General features: G+C 40.7%; 1 long non-coding RNA gene across 1 annotated transcript in view; it reads left to right on the top strand.

The window, feature by feature from the left end:
* Positions 1 to 22041, top strand: part of LOC148125359 (uncharacterized) — a 318026-nt gene extending 295985 nt beyond the window's left edge. The window contains exon 3 of the long non-coding RNA XR_015744383.1: positions 21533 to 22041. This is a non-coding gene — a long non-coding RNA (uncharacterized LOC148125359). The remainder of the gene's footprint in view (positions 1 to 21532) is intronic.
* The last annotated feature ends 3774 nt before the right edge of the window (positions 22042 to 25815 follow it).

The following is a 25815-nucleotide window of genomic DNA, read 5'->3' as shown; positions in this document are numbered from 1 at the left end:
AAACCTGTTCGTACCCAACCCACCAAGTGCTGAAATGTTACCAATGTGGCCAAGCTGGTCATAGGGCAGCAGACTGTCTAACCCCTGCTCCTGTGCCACAAGCTTGAAGTTGAAACCTAATACAGCTGTTGACACTTCCGGTTGTCGGCTTTGCTAACAGCAGGGATTCGCCTTCTCTGCGATTCCTGCTGTGCTAGCCACCTTGGTGCCTCCGATCCTGACGGATTTGAAGGCTAAGGCTGCCCTGTTGGGGCAGCTGAAGAGAGGGGGGATCCGGACGGGGATGAGGGGCATCGCAACCCCCCCCAAGCTGGCAATAACCCCCTTTTCTCAAGACGGTTCCAGCGGTGGTCTTTTATGGCCACCATAAAGAAGCCGGCAATTGGATAATAAAGAATGCGCAGGAGGGAGAAGGAGTTTTCTTTTTTTTTTAAAGAAAGTTTTTTTCTTGGTTGAACTGGGACCTTAAGGATATATTTAACACCTGGGAAAGTAATGACTTGGAAGCTATTGTTCCCGATTGATGTTTTCAGCTGCGAAGAAAAGTGACGAAAAGGGGAAGTTACTCTCCCTCCCTTATGGAATTAACAAATGGAAAAGGGAAACCAGCCTTTTGGTAGAAGGTAAAATCTAAACTTCTTTGTTATAAGTGGGAAGGGAGAGGCTTGGGAAAACAAATTTTTACTCTAAGACTTTGCTGGAGGAGATGCCTTGAAGATAAAGAGAATTTTCTTTCCCTAATTTGACTTCACCCCTAGAAGAGAAGCTGTAAAAAGAAGAAGCTTTTACTCTGCCTGGACTGTTTGATGACTGTGGGACTTTGGGACATTTGGGAACTGTTTTAAGCCTTGAAATAACTGATTGGTTTAAGAAGAGGATACAGAAAGAGAAGAAGAAACTTTAAAATGGCTCTATCTCTTGATGAACTAAAAAAACAATATCTAAAAACAAAAAAAGAAGGCAAAGATGTTATGGGAGAAGCCCTTTGTTTCCTAGATATGGCGCTTGCTATGTGTCAGCAAATTAAACAACAGCTGGAAGAAATCGAGGAAGAAGAAGCCATTTTTAATGAACTAAACGGTGTGACTAAGAAAGAAAGGAGAAAGAGAGGAGCGAAAAGGAAGGACTTAAGAAATAAAAAAATATTTATGAAAGAGAAAAAGAAGATGCAAAAACAACAGAATGCTAGAAAGCAAAAGGAAAGAGGAATGCAGAAAGGGGAAATTAAGAAGACAGAGGTTTTGAGAGGAGGGGGTAAAAAGTTTAGGCGGGCTAAGAAGGAAAGGGAAAAGGGGGAAAAAGTTACAAAGATATAAGACAAGATGGAGATAAGGAAATTTTTTTCAGGGATAATGGGTAATATATGGGGTTTTTTTTTTTAAAAAAGGGGGGGATTCTGCAAAGTACACATGAGTATTGTAATACTGGTATTTGTATTATAAGTAGATAACCAGAACTTTTTAAGATCTAATAAAAGGCTAAAATATCAAGGTATAACTTTAAAAGGTTTAATAATGAATGATAATAAGTTTTAATAAAATACTAAAGGGAATGTTTAAAATATTAGTTTGAATATAGAGTTTAATGGATTAATGTGTTGATTGTTATGGATTTATTATTGTAGTATTGGTTTTTGAAATAGTAGAATGTACTAAGCAGAATCTGATTGGGATTTAGGTGTTATTTTAAATTTTAACTTAGGGGAATGATAGAAAGGCATCATACTCCGATTAGTGATTCCAGGGGAAACTATTCTTTCTTAAATTGGAAATGAGACAGATGTAAATGGAGAAATGGACAAAAGATATAAAAATATTTTTTTTTAAAAAAGCAAGATTAAATACATAAAACAGAATTAAGATGAGGCAAAAGTGGAGAGGAGTTATATAATAGATATAGAATGGTAAATAAGATGGGTAATGGTATATAAGAAAAGCGTGAATACAACTGAGTCCATACAAAAGAGGTAATCTGGGGCCAAGTTACTTTCTAGAAGAAAGCTTTATGTTTTTATGTCTGTGTTTTATGTGTGTGTGTTTAATTAAGAATTAAATAATAAAATCTCGGAAGAAGACTAGATGAGAATAATTATAAGCAAGCCAGAGGGAAATATAAAGTTGATGACTGGATAGCAGATAAATCAGAAAGGAAATATGATTGAATAATGATTAAAGAGAAACAATGTGGAATTTGGTAAAGAGAATTTACGTGTTTATATGGAAATGGGATAAATTATAAGTATGTGATATAAAGCAATATGTTACCTGCCTTGTAAGGATCTACAATGGAAAGAGGTTTTATGTTTTTAATGTTTAATGATGTTTTGTCTTGTTTGTTTGTTTGTAAAATCAATAAAACTTGTTTAAAAAAAAAAACCTACCGTATTTCCCCATGTATAAGCACCCCCTTTGTATAAGCCACCCCCCCAATTTTTGGACTGTGAAGTTTTGAAAAAAATATTTTATTAGAGAAACAAGTTATGAAGAAAGAAAATTTACAAAGAAACAAAATTCGACGTCTAGATCTACAACTTCGGTCATGACGCCGAAAGCGGTGCAGGCGACGCTAGCAATCTACGCATCAGAACGAGAGTAGGAACGAAGCATTCAGGCCGATGCCTAGCGTATGCATTTCTATCGCGTACTCGCACTCGTAATCGTATCATCATGTACAATTTTTACAAAAAAGTATAGCATACTGCTGGAAAACCAGTTTATTCCTACTTTATTATTTTATGCATTTTTCACGTATAAAAAGTGTACCTGCTTTGTATATGCCACCCCCCTACTTTTTGGGCTTGAAAATTTTGGAAAAAAGGGGTGGCTTATACATGGGGAAATACGGTAATACAGCTGTTAGAGGTCGGAAGAATCAAGGAAGACCTTCGGGCAGGGACGGATTCACCAAACACAGCTGGGAAAGCCCCCTCTGCGCAGATGGGAGCAACGGACCATCAGACCGACACCATGTCCCTGAAAACCCGACCTGCGAAGATGACCCAATGGTGAGTGATCCCATCATACCTTTTACAGTCAAGGTCAAATTAGTGGTACCAAACATGGGGGAGGCCAGGGAGTTAGAAGCTGTCATTGATACTGGGTGTTCCAGATGTCTTATAGGACTCCCCATCATTGAACAATTGGGCATAAGGACTAACCCACTAAAACACCCAATCAGATTTGAGCAAATGGATGGAATCTTAATGGGGGGGCAGCCACTCAATTGACAGAATTAATCAAGATGGAATTAGGCCCCCATCGTGAACTCATATGCTTCATAGTGGCCCCCAAGATGGCAGAATCAATAATACTGGGACTTGCTTGGTTTGACAAATGGGCCCTGATGATCAAATGGGAGGATGGATTCAGAAAAATCCTTATTGGACCAGGCCCATTGCCCCCTCTTCCACCCACTACAAAGCCACCAGTCAGCTTGAACCCAGAGCCTGAGCCAGCATCCATGGTATCCCGTCTTCTCCTAGATAACCCCCCAGGTACCCGACCAATGCAAAGACTTGTCTGAAGCATTCAGTGAAGAAGAATGTAATGTTTTACCTTCCCATCGAGCCACTGATTGCTCCATAGAATTAGAGCCCGGGGCGAAATTACCAAAACCAAAGATGTATTCCATGACGCCTGCTGAAATGACTGAATTAAAGAAATACATTGACAGCAATTTGGAACAAGGGTTTACTGAGCCTGCCAAATCAAGATTAGCTTCCCCCGTGTTGTTCAAGGAGAAGAAAGATGGCAGGTTGAGATTGTGTGTTGATTTTCGAGGCATGAAAGCCATATGTGTCAAAAACATATATCCTCTCCCCATTATGAAGGACTTATTGAACCACCTGTCGAAGAGCAAGGTATTCACCAAGCTAGATCTCAGGGAAGCTTACTACCAGGTCTGCATCAAAGAGGGAGATGAGTGGAAAACTACTTTTAACTACCCTCTGGGTAGCTTCCAATTCAAAGTCATGCCTTTCAGACTTCAGGGGGCTCCTGCAGTGTTTATGCAGCTGATCAATGAGGTGCTACACCCGTACCTTTACTGGGGAGTCCTCATGTACCTGAATGACATCCTTATCTTCAGTGAAACCATGGAAGAAGATGTTCAATTGGTCCAACAGGTTCTAGAAAAACTTCTAGCCACCAAATTATATGTGAAACTCTCAAAATGCGAATTCCACAAAGAGTCATTAGACTACCTAGGCTACCAAATATCCAACCTGGGGATTGAAATGGACGCCGTAAAGGTAAAAGCGGTGCTGGACTGGCAACCGCCCAGAACTCAAAAACAACTTCAAAGTTTCTTGGGGTTTGCCAACTTCTATAGACAATTCATTCCGTCCTTTGCTGAAGTTGCCCTCTCTTTGACAGAGCTATTAAAAATGGGCCCGTCACCCACCAAACCAAAGCCAAGTCAACCCCTGGCTTGGACTATGGACTGTCAGAAAGCTTTTGAGACATTAAAATGCCTCTTTGCAATAGAGCCCATCCTCCAGCACCCAGATGCGATGAAACCTTTTATTGTCCAAACAGATGCAAGTGATGTAGCGGTGGCAGCCATTTTGCTGCAAAAAGACTCTCAAGGCCGACTGATGCCTTGCGCTTATGTGTCCAAAAAACTGACAGACGCAGAGGAAAGGTGGGCGGTCTGGGAGAAAGAAGCATTCACCATACGATGGGCTTTATTGACTTGGAGGCATTTTCTAGAAGGGGCACCAGAGGCATTTGAAGTATGGACTGATCATAAGAACCTCAAGGCTCTAAAGACCCCTAGGAGATTATCACCCAAACAAGTCCGCTGGGCCCAATATTTCAAGCGATTCAATTTCAACATTAAATATATCCCTGGAGGGAAAAATGTACTGGGCGATGCTCTGTCCAGAAAACCTCAGTTTGACAGCCACCGAGAGGAAATACTGCAAGCCTTAATTTCAATTGGCTGGCCAAATGACCACTAGAACCCAAGCTAACTGCAACCCCAAACGCGGACTGCAGAATTGAAAACGGCCCTATTGACCGATCCTTGGTTCCTGGACCATCAAACCAAGTTGACAGTGAATGATGGACTAGCTTGGAAAGGGACTAAGCTTTATGTACCCACAACCCTAAGACTACTGGTCTAAGACTAGCCACGACTCCCAGCTGGGAGGCCACTTCAGATTCCTAAAAAACCTACATTTACTGAGAAGACAGTTCTGGTGGCCAAAAATGAAACCTGATGTCAAGGACAACTTTTTACAAAGTTGTTCAATTTGTGCCACGATGAAACACAGAACTGGAAAAACCCCTGGCCTCCTGCAACAAGTTGCTGAACCAACCCAACCTTGGGAAGAAATCACAATGGACTTTATTATTTTATTGTTGAATTACCTAAGAGTGAAGGGAATACGGTCATTCGGACTATAATTGACTTATTCTCTAAACAGGCCCATTTTATAGTCTGCAAAGGACTTCCATCTGTGAAAAAACTTGCAAAGCTGTTCATGAAACATATCTATAGACTACATGGTGTACCTTGCAGAGTAACATCAGACAGAGGGGTACAATTTACCGCAAAATTTTGGAGGGAATTTCTGAAATCCATTGGCTCTTCTCAAGGCTTTCCATCCTGCTTGTAACGGAGCAGCAGAGAGAGCTAACGCCATGATTGATTGAACAATACATTAGATGTTATGTAAATTATCAACAAGAAAATTGGGCTGAGTTATTACCTTTTGCAGAGGTTGCTTACAATAATGCAATACATATAGAAGCATGGGATTGACTCTATTCCAAATCAACACTGGAATGGAATTTGTCCCGATGCCAGAGTTACTTAGACAACCTCCCTCATCCATGTTCCTAACAGAATGGAGGAACTCATTAAAGAAAGAGTGGGAAGATACAAAAAAAGCTTTGACCAAAGCTGCAAAAATTTATAAAAAACAGGCGGATAAACATAGATCCTTTCAACCGCCTTTTAAAGTAGGGGACAAAGTATATTTGTCAGCCAAGTATCTTAGGTTGAAACTGTCCAGTAAGAAGCTGGGTCCAAAATTCTTGGGTCCATTCCCAATTTCAAAGATAATCAATCCAGTCACTGTCCAATTATGTCTTCCTCGACTATTGGGGAAAATTCATCCAGTGTTCCATTGTAGTTTACTAAAACCAGCTACTACATCAATGATAAGACCACTACCACTCACTCCCCCAAAACTGTTGATGGTACATGGGGAAACACATTATGAGATTCAAAAAATTCTCAATTCTAGATTACACCATGGCTGATTGCAATATTTGGTCTTATGGAAAGGATACCCCCTCTCAGATGCTAGTTGGGTAAAGAGTTGAGATGTTCATGCTGATCAATTGGTTAACCAATTCCATGAGGATTTGCCCCACAAACTGAAGGGTCCTCGTGGGGGGGGGGGAGAGGGTGTTAAGGACAATGTATTAACCCCTATATGTGTACTTTTTTCTTTTCTTTTAGGAGGAGGAGTTTTCAAGAGGGGGGGGACGCCTGTGAGCTTTGAAATTCAGCTGCCACAGTTTTTTGAGAGAGAGTTAGAGGAGTTGAAAAGTTCAAGGTTATTCTGTGTGTCATATTAAGAATTTCCAGTCACAGTTAATTGGTTCTCGTGATTTTTGAAGTGTAGAAGTGGGAGGAGAGAAGGGAGGAGAGAAGGTGGGTTCTGTGTAACATGCCAAAAAACTTGGGAAATTGCTTTTGAACATGCCAGATCTGTTCCTAATAAATCAATTGGAGATATAACGTCTCGGAGTGATTGATATCATGGATACTTTCTGGATGCTTGATCATGGATTGGTTAAAAGTGCTGCTTTCAACTCGGCTGTCAGTTTGTCTTCTCGGTGTCTGGGGCTGCATTTGGCTTGGCCTCGGGTTGTTACTTTGCCTGTGGGTTGGGCTTCTGATATAGTTTGCACTATCTACTCCCGGTGACTGTCAAATTGGGGTTTCCTCAACAATGCATCTGCCAATATGTTTTCCCCTCCTGGGATATATTTCATGTTAAAGTTGAACCTCTTGAAGTATTGAACCCAGCAGACTTGTTTAGGTGATAGCTTTTGAGGTGTCTTTAGAGCCTCGAGATTCTTGTGATCAGTCCACACCTCAAACAGCTCCTTCACTCCTTCCAGGAAATGCCTCCAAGATAGTAAAGCCCATCACATGGCAAACACCTCTTGTAAAAGGGGGAATAGCAGCACTCACCATGGGGGCCTCTTCTTCATCTGCCTTTGGGGGGAGGATTTCTTGGACTGGAAGTTCCTTGCTCCCTTCTGTATGGAGGGGACCCTCTACAGCATGTCTAGCAAACCGGCTAGTGTCTGGGGGCTTCTGTGGAATCCTTCAACTCCTGGCAGTTGTACTAGGCCTCAGTTGTGGAACAGGTACAGGAGCCAGAAAGTCAGCTGCCCTATGACCAGCCTGGTCACATTGATAGCACTTTAGAATCATTGTGGGTTTGGTAGAAGCAGCTTCAGCAGGTCTGGTTAGAGGCTGTCTGGCCACCATTCTCTTAGGAGAGCCTTCAGACAGAGGTTTTCCATGTGGGTTGATTTCTCTGTCCAGCCTAAGGGACATGGCATACCAATCCTGTAAAGTCTCTGGTATTCCTCTGATGTTGCATGCTTTTTTTAAACTTCTGGGTCAATAGCATTCTTAAAGTAGTGCAGAAGTATTCTTTCAGGCTAGTTTATGAGATTGCTTGTGACCCTTCTAAAGTCCCATACAAAGTCTTTTAAGGGTCACTTGCCTTGTTTCATTTCCATTATTTTGTCTTCACTTTCTCCAAGTCTATCAGGATTCTCAAACCTAGCCCTAGGGAATTCAGTAAAGGCATCAACATCCTGTAGCTCCAGTGCTTCCTTATAGTGCAACTGAATTACCCAATTGGAAGCATCCACCTCCTTCATCCCATCTGTGATTGCGGAAACCAGGTCATGATCTGTTGCATATTGGTTTACAAATCGATCTATGTGGGACCAGATCTGAGTAAGGAAGTAAGAGAAGTGTTCACACCATCCATCAAACGTTGCTTTGAAAGCCAATGGATCTGGTCTGAGAGGGGGTGGGGGGATCGGCATAGCAATTGTGGGGTGAGCTGGAATGTATTGAGCTGGCTATGGCATGTAGGGGTCCTGTAGGGGTTCTCCAAAGCAGGGGTTGCCAACCTTTTGGACCTCAGGGACTACCAAACTTATAATTTTAAATCCTACAGACCACTAATATGAATTCTGACGGTGACTTGCTGACGTTGGTGGGAAAGTCGGTCCTATATTCTAGAGCTGCAGTAGTCACAGGACTGGCCCTTTGGTCATCCTGGAGCATCTGCTCCTCCACCTGGGTGCACTGGCCTGCCATGGAGGAGCTGCTCCACCCAGGTGCACTGGCCTGCCATGGAGGAGCTGCTCCAGGATGACCAAAGGGTCAGTCTTGTGACTACTGCAGCTCTGGAATAGGGACCAACTTTCCCACCAACATCAGCAAGCCACCCACGGGCAGATTTCCCTCCCCTGCCTTAGGTCTTACCTTCCAGTTCTAGCTTGCGTGACTCTACTCAAGGTAAGGCTTGCACTTGGCCAAAGGGTGGGGGCCAGTGGGTGGGCAGGCCATGTGGGCAGTGCAGCCTTGTGTTCCTGCACAGCCTGGATTAATTGCTTTGAGGGAAGTGCTTTGGGGATATTTCTCTGTGGACCGCAACCACTTCTCTAAAGGATGGCTGAGCTGGTATTTGCCGAGCAACTGAGGCATGCTGGAAGAAGGAGCCCTGAAGGGTTGCTCCAAGGGGTGGCTGAATTGGAACCTGCTGAGCAGGGCCCATCTGTTGAATTCTTTTCCGCTATGGGAAGAGGGGTGGTGGTTGCTGTCTGCTGCCTGCACAGATCCCTTTGCTGAGAAGGGATAGTTGCTTCTCCTTGGGCCCAGGGTGCTCCTGAACTAGGTGGTGCAATGGGTGCTGGCATCCATTGGCATTGGACCCACCCTTACCAAGACAAAATCCCCACCCTGGAGGACTACTCTCTGCAGGGGGTAATAACCTTGCTGGTTGGGGAAGAGGAGGAATTGGGGTTTGTAACATACCCAATGTCAACTGTATCTGTTGTCTCTCTCTTGCTGCTTGGGCCTGCTGGGCTGGGCCAATCCTTAGGCCACCTCCGACTGACGCCACGCTGGTTCCACTATCAATTCTCGGACTAGGGAAAGTAAAGGTGGGCTGCATTAGGACTCAGCTTGTCTGGAGAGGTTGTGGCTGTGAGACATAACTTTCCACCTTAAGTTGCTGGAATTCCTCTGGGATCCCTGCCAACAACTGGCTTCAGGATGGAGGCAATAGGTTCCAGTCTTGGGAGTTGTCTGATTCCAACGTCCCCCCACTTCTCCACTCTGAAGAGGACTGTAGAAGGAAAGGCATTCAGTCAGGTTCTCTGGTTTCATCTCTGGATCCAGCTCTGTCTGGCAGCTTCTCCATGAATCTGTCTCTTGAGGCCAGTTGCCTGAATCTGTTTCCTTGGGCTGGGCACCTAGTTTCCGTCTATCCTCTGCAGCTTCTATTGCTTGCAAAAATTCTTCAGAAGGGGAGCGGGGGCCTCAATTAGTTCTCTGGTGTCATGCCTCATAGCCCCTTCTATAGCTTCTTCCCTTTCTTTCATCTTCACTGAGTCTTTGCACTGCTCCATTTTTGGAGTCAGTTCTGGGGCTCAGCAATCTGACAGCCCCCTTTTGGGGTGCTGGAGTTTGTTCAGAGATTAGAGATAATGTCAGCATTCCAGCACCCTCCATTCCAATCAATAACTCTGAGACAGACATCTCTCAAAGGTATCTTTATTTGGACAGTAACTGACACATCCATGGAATCCCGAATCTGAAAGTTTCAGGTTTCCTTGCAAAAGTAAAAACTACAAATCCATCTCCCCTTAGCCATCACCACATCACATGGTCCAATCACCATCTATCCTAAAGTAAGATTCCCATTTCATTATGCACCACACTTAGTAATCTTGGACCAACAAAATAATTTTATTTTGTCTAACTAGATATACTCAAATGAATTCTGCCCTCCTACTTTCTCAGGCTCAATTGTGGCAGCATGGGAGCATCAAATCTCAACATGACTTCCAAAGCTGACAATCTAGTATGTACTCTAAATACTTCAATCATCTTTATCAATATTTTTTCTTGGTTGCCTCCAAGACCGCCGCCTACAACTCTGCCATTATCTCTGTTAAGTTTTCTCCCTTTTCTTCTTCCATGTTTTGAAATCTCAAATAAAAGTCTGCCATGTTCCTCTCTAATACAACTATTATTCTATCTTTGCTTCTGTCTGCCTGTGACAATCTATAATCCAGCTCTCCCAATTTTTTTTCTGTCAATTCAGCTTTCTCTTCTACTTTTTTTATACATTGTTCATTTTTTACCATCATTTGTTGAAAAGTCTCTATTTTTCTACTTTCTCCATTTTTAATTCTAGTTTCCCTTCCATTTTCTCCATTCTTCTTTCATTTTTTTGTAAAGCATTTGTATCATGTTTTTCAATCCCTCTTGCATAATGTTGGCTTTCTCTTGTTATAGCAGAGCATCCAAGGTTCTTTGGCCTGCTGGACTAGAAGTTGCTGAAGAAGAAGCTGAAGATGGTACAGATGTTGTTTTCTCCATGTTAAAGTCCAATATTTATAATCCATCAGAGAATAAAAAAATTAGTTCGGTTATATCCCAAAAAGTTATAATCCAAGGCCAACTTTTATTAATCTTTAAAAAAATTTCTTTTCTCCAGGTTCTTCAAACCTAATCCATCTTGTTAATGTAGAAGGAATTAATATAGCAATAATTTGTAATCCAAATAGGCCCAGAAATTCAACTACCAACAAGTTTATATTCTAAAGTAGAAATCACAAAGCAAACATAAAAAAAAAATCAAAGAAGAAAGGCAATATCCAGCTTCTGTTGACTTTATTTTAAGTTCTTTTAAGTTCCAAGAGCTACACTCTGAAAAACAAAGTTTCAGTGCTCCATTCTTTGAGGGGCTGCCACAGAGAGGAAGGGGTCAACCTTTTTTTTTAAAGCATCTATACGAAAGACAATGAATAATGGATGGAAACTGAACAAGAAGAGATTTAACCTGGAAATAAGGATAAACTTTCTGACAGTGAGAACAATCAACCAATGGAACAGCTTGCCCTTGGAAGTTGTGGGAGTGTCAACACTTGAGACTTTCAAGAAAAGATTGGATTGCTATTTGTCAGAAATGGTGTAGGGTCTCCTGCTTAGGCCGAGGATTGGACTAGATGACCTACAAGGTCCCTTCCAACCCTGATTATCTGATTATCTGTATCTGATGTTCCAAAGCATTAAAAATACTATGACAAAGAATCACAGGGAGATTAAAAAAAAACCTACTACAAGGCATAAATGGGAAAGTAAAAAATACCCTACAACTGATAATGAATGAAGACCAAAAAGTCCAGGAAAGAGAGGAAACAACAGAAAGAATGGAGGAAAAGATAGAACAGACAAACCAGCAAATAAAGCAAGAAGATGAGAAGGAGAAGACAATAAAAATAATGACTAATGATATAAACCAAGAGGAAAGTAGTTTAAGAGATTTAGAAATTGAAGATACTTTGAAGATACTAGAAGCAGGAAGATACTTTTGAAAGGGAAATAGGGGCTTGGGTAGACACTCTGGAGACCTGGCAGCATAGGAGGATAGAGATGGGAGAAATATTTAGACTGAATAGTGAAGACATAAATGTTGATAAAGACAAAGATCCAAGAGAGAAATATGGGAGGCAAGCTAAAAAATGAATAAGAATTGAAGTATTAAAAGAGTAAAGAGATGATGAATAGAAAGAAAATATTTTTTGTAATATAATGATGGCTTTATTAAAAGCTAGACTAGAGGTAGAAATAAGAATACACATTTTGATATAAAGCAAAGATTGAAAGATCCTCCAACAATATGGCCTCCCCCAATAGGAAGTCCCAGCATGCTTTATAGGCATAAAATCAAATTAGGCCCCTCCCCCCAAATTAAGGCCTATATTAAACATATGAAATGGGGGGGAATGGCGGGGGGCTGGGCGTTAAGAAGTACTTTTGTTGCATACCCAACAAAATATGGTGCTGCCTATGTTGACCTCGGTGTTGGTGGGGCACTTTGTATCGGGAGACCTTCCACCACCATTGCTTTCCCTTCTCCCTGTGCTGCTGCAGCATTTAAAGCAATGCTGTGGCATTTGGCGCAGCCATGTGTGGCCAGCCAGGGCTCCTCCCTGCAACTGGAGCTCGGTGGAGACACTCGGCTTCAGGCGCTCCTGTCACCGCCTTCCCTTCGCCTTCGAAGGCAAAGCCAATTCTTTTAAAAATGATGCCCTACTACCGGTAAGTCTCCCCTGCCCAAAAGGGCAGCCCAACCCCACGTGGGGAAGCAAATCTCCCAGGGCCTCAGCGCAGGATCAGCCCACCCCGGGAGAAGCGCCCAGCTGCCATCCCTGCCTGGCACCGGGCAAAGCGCGAAGAGCTTTGCCTGGGGCACCCAGTGCAGCTGACAGGCGAGCTCTCCTGCCCAGTGGCAGAGCTCTCACCAAGGCAGTGAGCGCCTCCCTGCTGGACCCTCCGCTCATCCTGCTAGGGCCATGCTAGAGCCATGCGGGCTGGGCAGATCTGGGAAAATGAGCCATGGGTGCGTGCCCACCTGCGAACTGAAAGAGCCGGGCCGACCTGAGCTTGGCTTCCTTCCCAAGTCCCTCCAGCCTGAACCTGAAGGGGCCACTGGGAGAGGCTGCCCGAGGCAGTGATAGCGCCCACCCATCCATGGACAGGGAGGCAAGGTGACAGCAGCGCTTCTTCCCAGGCCAGAAGGTCTGGCGGATTGAGCCTGAAGCCAACTATCCTTTCTACCCCTTGCCCTGCCTGTCCCCATCCCCATGCATCTCCAAACATGCCAGCAGCTCCAAACGCTGCAGCGACATGGGTGCAGAGGTGTTCACTCAGTGGGGCTCAGCTCAGAGGAGGACGCAGCGCAGACCATCGCCTTGCCTCCCTCTCCATGGATGGGTGGGTGCTATCACTGCCTCGGGTGGCCTCTCCTGCTGGTCCCTTTGGGTTCAGGCTGGAGGGACTTACGAAGAAAGCCAAGCTCAGGTTGGCCTGGCTCTTTTGCTTGGCAGGCGGGCACGCACCCGCGGCTCGCTTTCCCGGCTCTGCCCAGCCTGCACAGCTCTGGAGGGATGAGCGGAGGGTCCAGCAGGGAGGCGCTCTCTGCTTTGGTGAGAGCTCCACTGCTGGGCAGGAGGGCCTGCCTGTCAGCTGTGCTGGACACCCCAGGCAAAGCTCTTTGTGCTCTGCCCGGCGCCAGGCAGGGATGGTGGCTGGGCGCTTCTCCCGGGGTGGGCCGATCCTGCACTGTGGCCCCGGGAGATTCATCTCTCCATGTGGGGTTGGGCTGCCCTCTTGGGCAGGGGAGTCTTTGTCGTACTGGTAGTAGGGCGTCATTTTTAAAAGAATTGGCTTTGCCTTCGAAGGTGAAGGGAAGGCAGCGACAGGAGCGCCTGAAGCCGAGTGTCTCCACCGAGCTCCAGTTGCAGGGAGGAGCCCTGGCTGGCCATGCATGGCTCCACCAAACACCGTGGCATTGCTCTAAATGCTGCAGCAGCATGGGGAGAAGGGAAAGCAACGGTGGTGGAAGGTCTCCCGATACGAAGTGCCCCACCAACGCCAAGGTCAACATCCAAGCCATCGCCGCCCGCCCACCCGAGGATTCAAGGGGAGGGAATTAAGTTACCCCTGAAAAGATGGCCTAGCCATTTTGGGGGGGGGGGTCAAAAAAAAATAAGGCCCAGCCTTTTTTTGTGAGAAACACGGTATTATGTATGTTTATGTATGTTTAAACAATATGGTGATTGGCACTAGAAGGGCACATTGAAACATTGAATAACTAAATAATAAAGGACTATATCTTAATATAACTATTATTAACACTAGGATTAGTAATGGTGGCCTGACTAGAAACTAGAATAGAGGTAGAAATAAGAAACGGGGGAATATTAGCATACAAATTTTATGTAATAGAATAAAAGCAATAATTAGATGGAAAGATTCGAGGTTGAAAGATGGCATGTATGCCATATTTTGTATGCTCAAATAATGTTGTGATTGGCATTAAAATGCAACATTGAAATATTGAATAACTACTATAAAACAAACATGTATATTAATGCTAGGATTACATAAGTTTAACTAATGTAACAAATATTATTAATATTATTATTGCTACTTGTATCAAAATGAAGGATACCCAGATGTCACACTGTTCATGTATTGATGTTGAAGTATATATATATATATATATATATATATATATATATATATATATATATGTATGTATGTATGTATGTATGTATGTATGTATATGTATATGTATATGTATGTATGTGTGTGTGTGTGTGTGTGTGTGTATATATATATATATATATATATATATATATATATATATATATATATGTGTGTGTGTGTGTGTGTGTGTGTGTGTGTTTTCTTAAGTTTTCGCGGTACTTACATGTATGGCATTCAGCTTTGTTTGTATATTTTCCCATGTCATTATATTATATATTATATTATAGGAGAAACGAAGATGGCGGTGCCCAACTAGAAAGGTGAAGCTCTCGCTCTTGGAGCACTATCTCCCTATAAAGCCACCACCTGCACCAGAAATCACTTTTAAAGCTGCTGCTTGCACCAGTAACCGTGAGTAAACCTGATCCCAAAAAACAAGCCCCAAAATGCTGGATTCTGAAGCCGTGGAGCCCTAATAATGCTAGCAGAGCTCCTGCTAATTGATCAGGAGCCCTCCTCTCCTTCCCCAGAGAAGTGAAGCTCTTTCCATTGAGCCCTATTAACCACACTGGTGGAGCTCTTGAACTGGATCACTTGGAGCCTGCGGAGTGCAAACAACGGTACCTTCATTTAAATCCCTCACACAGCTGATAGAAGTATCTTCCATGCCAGACAACGCGTTTCCATTAATATCCCCCACACAGTTTCCCTGGAGCCACATCGGACAGCTGGCAGGGAGAAACAAGGAGGGAGGAGAAAGCCCTGAGGCTCTTAGGAGCCAAAAGTTACCCTGGATGGCAGAGGAATGCTTCGGTTGTTGAGAGGAGAGGACAGTCTCCTTGACTGACCCGAAGAAAACCCCTCCATCCGAACTAAAAAGAGAATTGCCTGCATAGCTAAATCAAAACCAGTAAGTCAGCTGAGACAGAAGTGAAAAAGAAAGGAAAGATCTTGTAACAGCGTGCTTAGTCTTGGTTAGAATCACTCAAATTTCTGCAGTGGAATTTTCCTTGGAAAGTGGGACTCAAAGGAGGAAAATAACTGTGATTAATGATCTGGAGTGACTGTCAGATTTAGTTAAAAAAAAAGGCTATTGCAACTAGAAGTAACTTTAAAAGTAAGGACAGATTGGATTAGTTAACCCAAATTTCTGGACTGTATTTCTACTACTACTCAACTTGAAGAACTTTAGGAAACTATTGCAAAACAATCTTATTCAGAGACATATTGATTGTAGTTAAAGTGTTTTAATTCAGCGAGTTTTGCTCTCTTTCAAAAACCCAGCGTGCTTTGAACATCCTGTTACAGCCTTTTGTTTACAGAGTAATAACAGCAGCAATCAGAGCAATAAATTCCTCTTACCCAGTCTATCACAGCTGCTAGAAAAACAAACAACCCTTTTCTTAAAGACTCTCAATACTACCTCATTACTTTAATCAAACACCCATTAATTCATTACCTCAAAACTTACAACTTTTCTACCTTATCACCTACATCAATGATTAGACAATCAATTTCTATGAAATATTTTATTAATGGTTTAATTGATTTATTGTATTAATTGATTAGTGTGATTAGAGTGTTTAGTGCAAATAGTGTGATTACTGACTAGTTTAAAAGATCAAGATTCATGTAATTTAATTGATTAGTAAAATCAGTGATTTAGTGAATTTAATTGAACAGTGTGACTAATGATTAGTGTAATTAATTGATTAGTAGTTAGTGTAATTAATTGATTAGGTTGATTGTTGCTTAGGAAATTATCTGACTAGAGAGATTACTGCAATTGATTGATTGGTGTGATATTGGCTATATTGATTACCCAAAATTGTTCCATTAATTAATTCAATCAACGTACTAGCTTAACAAACCTACCATGCCAAGAAAAAAATCCAATGCCAAACCACAACCTAAAGAGAAATTAATCCCCAACAATGAACCACAAGACTCCTGCACATGCCTTAAATGCTACAAAACTCTAAAGGATAATGAAAACTCCATCAAATGTTCTCTGTGTAACAAATACGCTCATCATGACTGCTTGGGATTACCCAAGCAAATGATTCAATACCTAGAATCATGCAATGAGTTTCCATATCTCTGCAAATCATGCAGACCCAAACTGGATCTGTTGGAAAGAGTTGATACCATTGAAACACGATTAACATCCCTTGACACCATAGTAGCATCCCTGGACGCCTTAAAAGAAAGATTATCCAACCTCGAAAAAAAAAAAAAAGACACAACGCAAAAACCTGAACATCCAATAGCTACAAACCACATCTCTACCCAACAACCACAACCCAATCCACAACCCAATCCACAAAAAAACATAACCCAGACAAATATTGATATCCCAATCCTCATCAGAGAAGCTGTTGAGCATGAATGGAAACGTCCAAATGCCATCTTATTTGGTCTAGAGGGCATCAATGATAATGATGACATCACAACTGTCTGAAACATCATCAGTGATTATCAAGCATCAACCATCTCCCCTGATGAAATACTTGACATTTCCCGCATTGGCTGAGAGCTCAAAAACAGAGACGGCTCTGTGACCCCATGCTTCTGCAGGGTCATTTGCAAAAATGAATCAAGCAAACGCAAATTCATTTACACTATAAATTCACTCGCCCAAACCAACACCAACCATAAGAACCTCCGTTGTCGCCCTGACCTAACCATACAGCAACGTACCCGCTCCTGTGTACTCCGCACTGAACTCAAAAAACATCTAGACAATGGAGAGAAGGACCTGTACATTGAATACTGTGCTGACTATCAAAAGTAAGTCACACAACCCGCAACTCAGCTTTAACCTTCAACCACAACCCTACCTCAACCAATCCACCATCACCCAAGACTAGGCACGCACGCCCCTAACTACCTCAATTCCAACTACTGCTGGCCTTAAATGCATGCTACTCAATGCAAGAAGCCTTGTAAATAAAATACCTGAATTTTTCCTCCTACTAAATATGGCTAAATTCGACATTATATTTGTCTGTGAAACATGGCTCAATGCATCTCTCCCTGACTCCATTACCACAGTAAGAGACTATCATGTTTACCGATCAGATCGTGAAATTCGTAGAGGAGGTGGTGTTGCTATCTTCTATAAAAAGTCCTTACATCTAAAAAATATCCAAGTTACCCAGGAGTTTGCTCTTCCTGAGACCATTATCTGTGAACTATCCTTAAATATCACAATTCGATTCTTACTATGTTACAGAGCACCTGATTATGACATCGAACATGTAAACAAGCTAAATACACTACTAACATGGGCAGCATCCTGCCCATACCCTTTTATTTTTCTTGGTGATTTCAATCTGCCTCATATTGACTGGACCCTAAATGAATGTACAACTGAAACCATACACGCAACCTTCTACAATGCTGTTATAAATCTGGGACTGGAACAACTAGTAACCAACAACACTAGACTAAACAACTGCCTCAATCTCATCTTCTGCAATAGTTTGAATTTAATTTACGGAATACAAACTAAAGAACCCTTTTCCAGCAGTGACCACAATATGATTGACTTTTGTCTCAACATACGTCCACACAAAAACCACCACAATGACGTAATCCCCAATTATAACTTCAAAAAAGGCAACTATGATCTTATAGACAACGATCTCTCATCCCTTGATTAGCAATCTCTATTCACTGGATGCAATACTGTTGAAGACCATTACAACATATTTTTACTTGAAGTCAAAAGAGTCATCAAACTATATATACCAACGACAACTCCCAAAACAAAACAAAAAAACAGATTGCCCATAACAATAAGGAAACTTCAATCCAAAAATCCACTCTGGCGGAAGAACAAATCTGGTCACGTTGCCAATTTCAAAAGCCGATACAAAAATTTATGCCACCAGATAAAGACCGAATGCACCAATTATCAAATTAAACAAGAGGAAAACCTTCTAAGCACCAATTCCACCAGTGCTTTTTACAATTTTGTAAACAACAAACTAAAAGATTCAAGGTCCATCCCACCCCTGATACGACCTAATGGTAAAGACTGCAACGACGACACCATTAAAGCCAACATCTTTAACACATTTTTCGGCTCAGTATTTGTAAACAGCAATGGATCATGCCCAGTATTTCCTAGCCGAACCACAGATAACTACAATGATCTAATACATATCGATTTTACAGAAGACAATGTTGAAAAAGCACTTCGCAATCTAAAACCGTCTCTATCTATTGGACCGGATGGAATATGTGCCTACTTCTTAAAAAAGCTACCCACTGCCATAGCCAAACCTCTAAGCATAATCTTTGAAAAATCTTTCAGGACCAGTTCCTTGCCTAACCTATGGTCACAAGCCACGGTCATCCCCATCTTCAAAAAGGGAGACCCTAGCCTAGTTGAAAATTACAGACCAATCTCCTTATTCTGCGTCACCTGTAAAGTCATGGAATCAATTATTAACCAATCCATCATCCTCCACTTAGAGACAAACAACCTACTCTCCAATAAACAATTTGGTTTCAGAAAAAAACTATCCTGTAATCTGCAACTCTTACACTGCAAAAACATATGGACTACACAACTTGATCAGGGCAAAACAATAGATGCAATCTACATAGACTTCTGTAAAGCCTTTGATTCAGTGGTACATGACAAACTACTACTAAAAATATAATCCTATGGTATCTCTGGACAACTGCATAACTGGATAGAAGCATTCCTGTCAAACAGACAACAAATGGTCAAAATTGGGAGTGTCCTATCAAATTCTGTACCTGTCAATAGTGGTGTCCCCCAAAGCAGTGTTCTAGGACCAACTCTCTTCATACTCTACATAAATGACCTCTGTGATCATATTAAGAGCAACTGCGTTCTTTTCGCTGATGATGTAAAGCTATTCAATACCACAGACAATGCTGCTACCCTTCAAAAAGATCTTGACTATGTATCAGAATGGTCAAACAAATGGCAACTTCAAATCTCAACAAATAAATGCTCTATCTTACATATTGGCAAAAAAAATCCGAAAATAAAATACAAGCTGAATAGTCAAGATCTTGTTGATGATCCAAGCTCTGTAAAGGACCTTGGAATACTCACCTCTAATGATCTAAGTGCTAGAGCCCACTGCAACTACATAGCCAAAAAGGCATTAAGAGTTGTTAACCTAATCCTACGTAGCTTTTTCTCTGGTAATATCACACTACTAACTAGAGCATACAAAACATTTGCTAGACCAATACTCGAATACAGCTCATCAGTCTGGAACCCACATTACGTATCTGATATTAGCACAATTGAGAAAGTCCAGAAATATTTCACAAGAAGAGTTCTCCACTCCTCTACTCGTTGTAGAATACCTTATGCCACCAGACTTGAAATTCTAGAACTAGAAAACCTTGAATTATGCCGTCTTCGGTCTGATTTAAGCATGGTATATAAAATCATACATTGCAATGTCCTACCTGTCAATGAATACTTCAGCTTCAACCATAACAACACAAGAGCACACAACAGATACAAACTCAAGGTTAACCGCACCAAGCTTGATTGCAGGAAATACGACTTCAGCAACAGAGTGATCAATGTCTGGAATACTCTACCCGACTCTGTAGTTTCTTCCCCAAACCCCAAAAACTTTAACCTTAGACTGTCTACTATTGACCTCACCCCTTTCCTAAGAGGTCTCTAGGGGGCGTGCATAAGCGCACCAACGTGCCTACCCTCCCTGTCCTATTGTTTCTTTTATTTTTCTTTTATTTTTCTTATATGTACCCATTTCATGTATTCAAAACTATGTATACACTTATACTTATTATCTTGTAAACAATTGACAAATCAAATCAAATAAATCAAATAAATAAATAGTTGTGGTTTTAAAATTGTAGCTACGTTTCGGCAGAATCTCATCTGCCATCATCAGGCTTCTGTATTGTGTTCGTCTGTGAGTCTGACTATATGTGTGTGTGTGTGTGTGTGTGTGTGTGTGCGCGCGCGTGTGTGTGAAGCAAGTATTAGATAACAGGTATAGGTATAAGCATGGTTATGAACACATGAAATGGATACGAATAAAAAAAACAATAGAACAGGGATGGTAGACACGTTGATACACTTATGCACGTCCTCTACAGACCTCTTAGGAAGGGGATGAGGTCAATAGTAGACAGTCTAAGGTTCAAAGAGAAGAACTGGCAGACCTATTGAAAATTCAAGTCACGAATAAGGTTAAGTATTTGGGGATATACTTGACGTCAAGATGCACTACATTGAAAGAGAATAATTATTTTAAACTCAAACAGCAGATAGCATTTGATCTGAAGAAATGGGAAAACCCACAACTGTCATTGATAGGTAGAATTTCAACAATCAAGATGAATATTTTACCCAGAATTTTATATCTGTTCCAAACAATACCAATTAGGCTTGGCAAAGATTATTTTGAAGATTTAAATAAAATTGTGTTGAAGTATATATGGCAAGGTAAGAAAGCGAGAATAAAATTAAAACTTTTACAAGATGCTAGAACTAGAGGAGGATTTGGCCTTCCTAATTGGGAGTTGTTTTATCAAGCTGCAAAGTTGATGAGGGCCAAAGAATGGATAACACTAAGAAAGACTAGATTGTTGACATTAGAAGGACATGATCTATTACTGGGCTGGCATGCTTTTCTGTGGTATAAGGGAACTAAATCGCAGGGCTATTTTAGAAGGCATTATATACGGGAGTCTTTATGGTTAAACTGGGAGAAAATTAAGAGACAATGTTATTTGAAAATCCCAGTTTGGTTATCAACTATTGAAGCTTTTTCTTATCCTATAACATATAAGAAGGAATAAACAGTTAGATATGGGGAAATATTGGATGAAAAGGGTGAATTTAAAATGATGCAAAATTTAGAAGAACACGGTATAAAGATGAATTGGTTTTCATATGTGCAAATACACTCAAGGTATGTTAAAGATTCTAAAGCAGAGGGATTTTATGATAAATTGACCAACTTAGATAAGATTTTGACAGGTACTGATGAAAAAGTGATTAAAAAATTATATGGTTATTTACTGGAAATTAAACTAGAGGAAGAACAAGTTAAAGAAACGATGATTGCTTGGGAGAAGAATTTTGGATATGGGATTGATTTAGAGAAATGGCAAAAATTGTGGTCTCAAAATTATAAAATGACAATGTCAACAGCATATAAAGAAAATCTGTATAAGATGTTTTACAGGTGGGATTTTCCCCCGACAAGAATAGCAAGAATGTTCAAGAATAAATCTGAAAAGTGCTGGAAATGTCATCAGATACCTGGCTCATATTACCATATGTGGTGGACTTGTGAGCACGCTAGAAAATATTGGACTAAAATTTGCATATGGTTGGAAAAAATGACAAACATATAAAGCCAGAGATTTTTTTATTGGGAATCTTACCTGATACATATAATAAAAATTTGAAATATTTGATTGTAAATGTATTAACAGTGGCTAGGATTGTATTTGCTAAAAATTGGAAGAGTGAGAAAATATCATCACAGGAAGAAATTATTAAGAAAATATTGGAATGTGCTGAAATGAGTAGATTGACATTTGAAATTAGAGAAGAAGAAGATAAACAATTCTATGAAATTTGGGATCTTTTCTATCAATGGTTAGATAATAAAATATAATAATAGAATATTTAGAACCTTAGGAAACAATGAATACATATTTCTTTTTTTTCTTTGATACTATCTTTATAAAATTCTATTAAGATAGACTTGGTTTGACTTTATGATTTGCTATAAAATAAATTAAGTAAACTATAGTTATCTTGTTAAAGTATGAATTAATAAAACTATAGTCAAATGATTGTTTAATAATGATATCAGGCTATATAATTGTTGATTGATAATATGAGCTATTATGTAATATAACTACAATGGAGACTATGAAATGGAGGCACAAAAAAAGTGGTAAACCAACTGACACACTGTCTGTAAACTCATGAAGGAAAGGATGATGTTTTTATGTTTTATGTGTTTTTGTTTGTTGTTAAAATTAATAAAACTGTTTTAAAAAAAATAGTAGACAGTATAAGGTTAAAGTTTTTGGGGTTTGGGGAAGAAACCACAGAGTCAGGTAAAGTATTCCAAGCATTGACCACTCTGTTGCTGAAGTCGTATTTTCTGCAATCAAGTTTGGTGCGGTTAACCTTCAGTTTGTATCTATTGTGTGCTCTTGTATTGTTGTGGTTGAAGCTGAAGTATTCATTGACAGGTAGGACATTGCAGTGGATAATTTTATATACTATACTTACAGTAGATCGGACCAAAGGCGGCGTAGTTCTAGGTTGTCTTGGTCTAACATTTCAAGTCTGGTGGCATAAGGTATTCTGCTACGAGTAGAGGAGTAGAGAACTCTTCTTGTAAAATATTTCTGGACTTTCTCAACTGTGTTAATATCAGATTTGTAATGTGGGTTCCAGACTGATGAGCTGTATTCGAGTATTGGCCTAGCAAATGTTTTGTATGCTCTAGTTAGTAGTGCGATATTACCAGAGAAAAAGCTACGTAAGATTAGGTTAACAACTCTTAATGCCTTTTTGGCTATGTAGTTACAGTGGGCTCTGGCACTTAACTCATTAGAGATGAGTACTCCAAGATCCTTGACAGAGCTTGGATCATCAACAAGATCTTGACTATTCAGCTTGTATTTTATTTTCTGATTTTTTTGCCAATATGTAAGACAGAGCATTTATTTGTTGAGATTTGAAGTTGCCATTTGTTTGACCATTCTGATACATAGTCAAGGTCTTTTTGAAGGATAGCAGTATTGTCTGTGGTGTTGAATAGCTTGACATCATCAGCGAAGAGAAAGCAGTTGCTCTTAATATGATCACAGAGGTCATATGAGGTCACAGAGGTCACAGAGGTTATGTAAAGTATATAGAGAGTTGGTCCTAGAACACTGCCTTGTATGACACCACTGTTGACAGGTACAGGATTTGATAGGGTGTTCCCTATTCTGACAATTTGTTGCCTGTTTGACAGGAATGCATTTATCCAGTTATGCAGGTGTCCAGAGATGCTATAAGATTTTAATTTTAAGAGTAGCTTATCATGTACCACTGAATCAAAGGCTTTACAGAAGTCTATATAAATAGCATCAATTGCTTTGCCCTGATCAAGTTGTGTAGTCCATGTTTTTGCAGTGTAGGAGTTGTAGATTACAGGATAATTTTTTTCTGAAACCAAATTGTTTGTTAGAGAGTAGGTTGTTTGTCTCTAAATGGAGAATAATGGATTGGTTAATAATTGATTCCATGACTTTACAGGTGATGCAACATAAAGATATTGGTTTGTAATTTTCAACCAACTGCCAAGCATCTGAATTCTGATCACATGATGCTTCAAAGATGTGAAAAACAGTCATAAGTTATATTTTTCAGTGCCGTTGTAACTTCGGTCACTAAATGAACTATTGTAAGTCAAGGACTATTAGTACTTATGATTAGAAAGATTAGAAAGACTACACTTTAGTCTCTTCTTTGTTTCACCATGTCACCACAACTTTGTTTATATTCAGCTTCTAAATATAACAAGAATACAGTGATCTATAACCACTATTGCTATAAGGTACCCATTTTTCTACGAATGCCGTTGGAATTTATGTTTGTGGAAAATGGAAATAGCTGATTATTTAATTGTTCATGATAAAGGAATTAATTGTCTTAGGTAAGAGGGAAGGCTTTTTCTCAGATGCAAGATAACACCCACATCTCACCCCCCAGGGCTAAATTGCATTCTCCTGTGCTTTAAGAAATAATGTTACAGTATATACAGGTGAAACTCAAAAAATTAGAATATCATGAAAGTTCATTTATTTCAGTAATGCAACTTAAAAGGTGGAACGAATACATGAGATAGACTCATTACCTGCAAAGCAAGATAGTTCAAGCTGTGATTTGTCATAATTGAGATGATTATGGCTTACAGCTCATGAAAACCTGCTGAGGTGTTATGGAAGACCAGGATGCTTCAATAGCAGCCTTCAGCTCTTCTGCATTGTTCAGTCTCATGTCTCTCATCTTTCTCTTGGCAGTGCCCCATAGATTCTCTAAGGGGTTCAGGTCTGGCAAGTTTTCTGGCCAATCAAATCACAGTAATTGTCATTGAACCAGGTTTTTGTGCTTTTGGCAGTGTGGGCAGGTGCCAAGTCCTGCTGGAAAATGAAGTCAGTATCCCCATAAAGCTCGTCTGCGGAAGGAAGCATGAAATGCTCCAAAATCTCCTGGTAGATGGCTGCGTTAACCCTGGACTTAATGAAGCACAGTGGACCAACACATAGCTCCCCAAATCAACACAGACTGTGGAAACTTCACACTGGACTTCAAGCATCTTGCAGTGTGTGCCATTCTTTCTCCAGACTCTGGGTCCTTGGTTTCCAAATGAGATGCAAAAGTTGCTCTCATCAGAAAATAGGACTTTGGACCACTGAGCAACAGACCAGTTCTGTTTTTCTTTAGCCCAGGTAAGACGCTTGTTTGTTGTTCAGGAACGGCTTGACAAGAGGAATACGACATTTGAAGTCCATGTCCAGGATCCGTTTGTGTGTGGTGGCTCTTGATGCACTGACTCCAGCCTCAGTCCACTCGTTGTGAAAGTCCCCAACACTTTTCAATGGCCTTTTCCTGACAATCTTCTCCAGGCTGCGGTCATCCCTGCTGCTTGTGCATCTTTTTCTTCCACACTTTTCCCTTCCACAGAACTTTCTATTAATGTGCTTTGATATAGCACTTTGGGAACATCCAACTTCTTTTGCAATTACCTTTTGAGGCTTTCCCTCCTTTATGGAGGGTATCAATGATGGTTTTCTGCACAACTGTCAGGTCAGCAGTCTTTCCCATGATTGTGATTCCTACTGAACCAGACTGAGAGACCATTTAAAGGCTCAGGAACCCTTTGCAGGTGTTATGGCTTAATTAGATTAGAGTGGGACACTTTGAGCCTAGAATATTGAACCTTTTCACAATATTCTAATTTTCTGAGTTTGTGGATTTGGGATTTTCATGAGCTGTAAGCCATAATCATCTCAATTATGACAAATCATGACTTGAACTATCTTGCTTTGCATGTAATGAATCTATCTCATATATTAGTTTCACCTTTTAAGTTGCATTACTGAAATAAATGAACTTTTGCACAATATTCTAATTTTTTGAATTTCAACTGTATGCTTTCTTCAACCATCTGCAGGCCAGGGAGAAACTTTAGGAAAAGTGGATACTATAGATGTAATATGTGGACATTCAGTAACTTGGATTACTGTTTTTGATTATATGCCCCCCCTCCCCCACACACCTACACTCTCACTCACATACATACCAGTGAGGAAAAAGAAGAGCTAAAGAATGAGATAATTCTCTAACTATATGTGTATGGAACATCTGCATGGACACAAGATAAGCATAGCAGAATAATACCATAAAATAGGAGAATTGGAAGGGAT

Source organism: Pseudonaja textilis, chromosome 7 (genome assembly GCF_049901715.1).
Source record: "Pseudonaja textilis isolate UNSWEBS1 chromosome 7, rPseTex1.2, whole genome shotgun sequence".
Lineage (NCBI taxonomy): Eukaryota > Metazoa > Chordata > Lepidosauria > Squamata > Elapidae > Pseudonaja > Pseudonaja textilis.
This window is presented reverse-complemented; position numbering and strand designations above follow the sequence as displayed.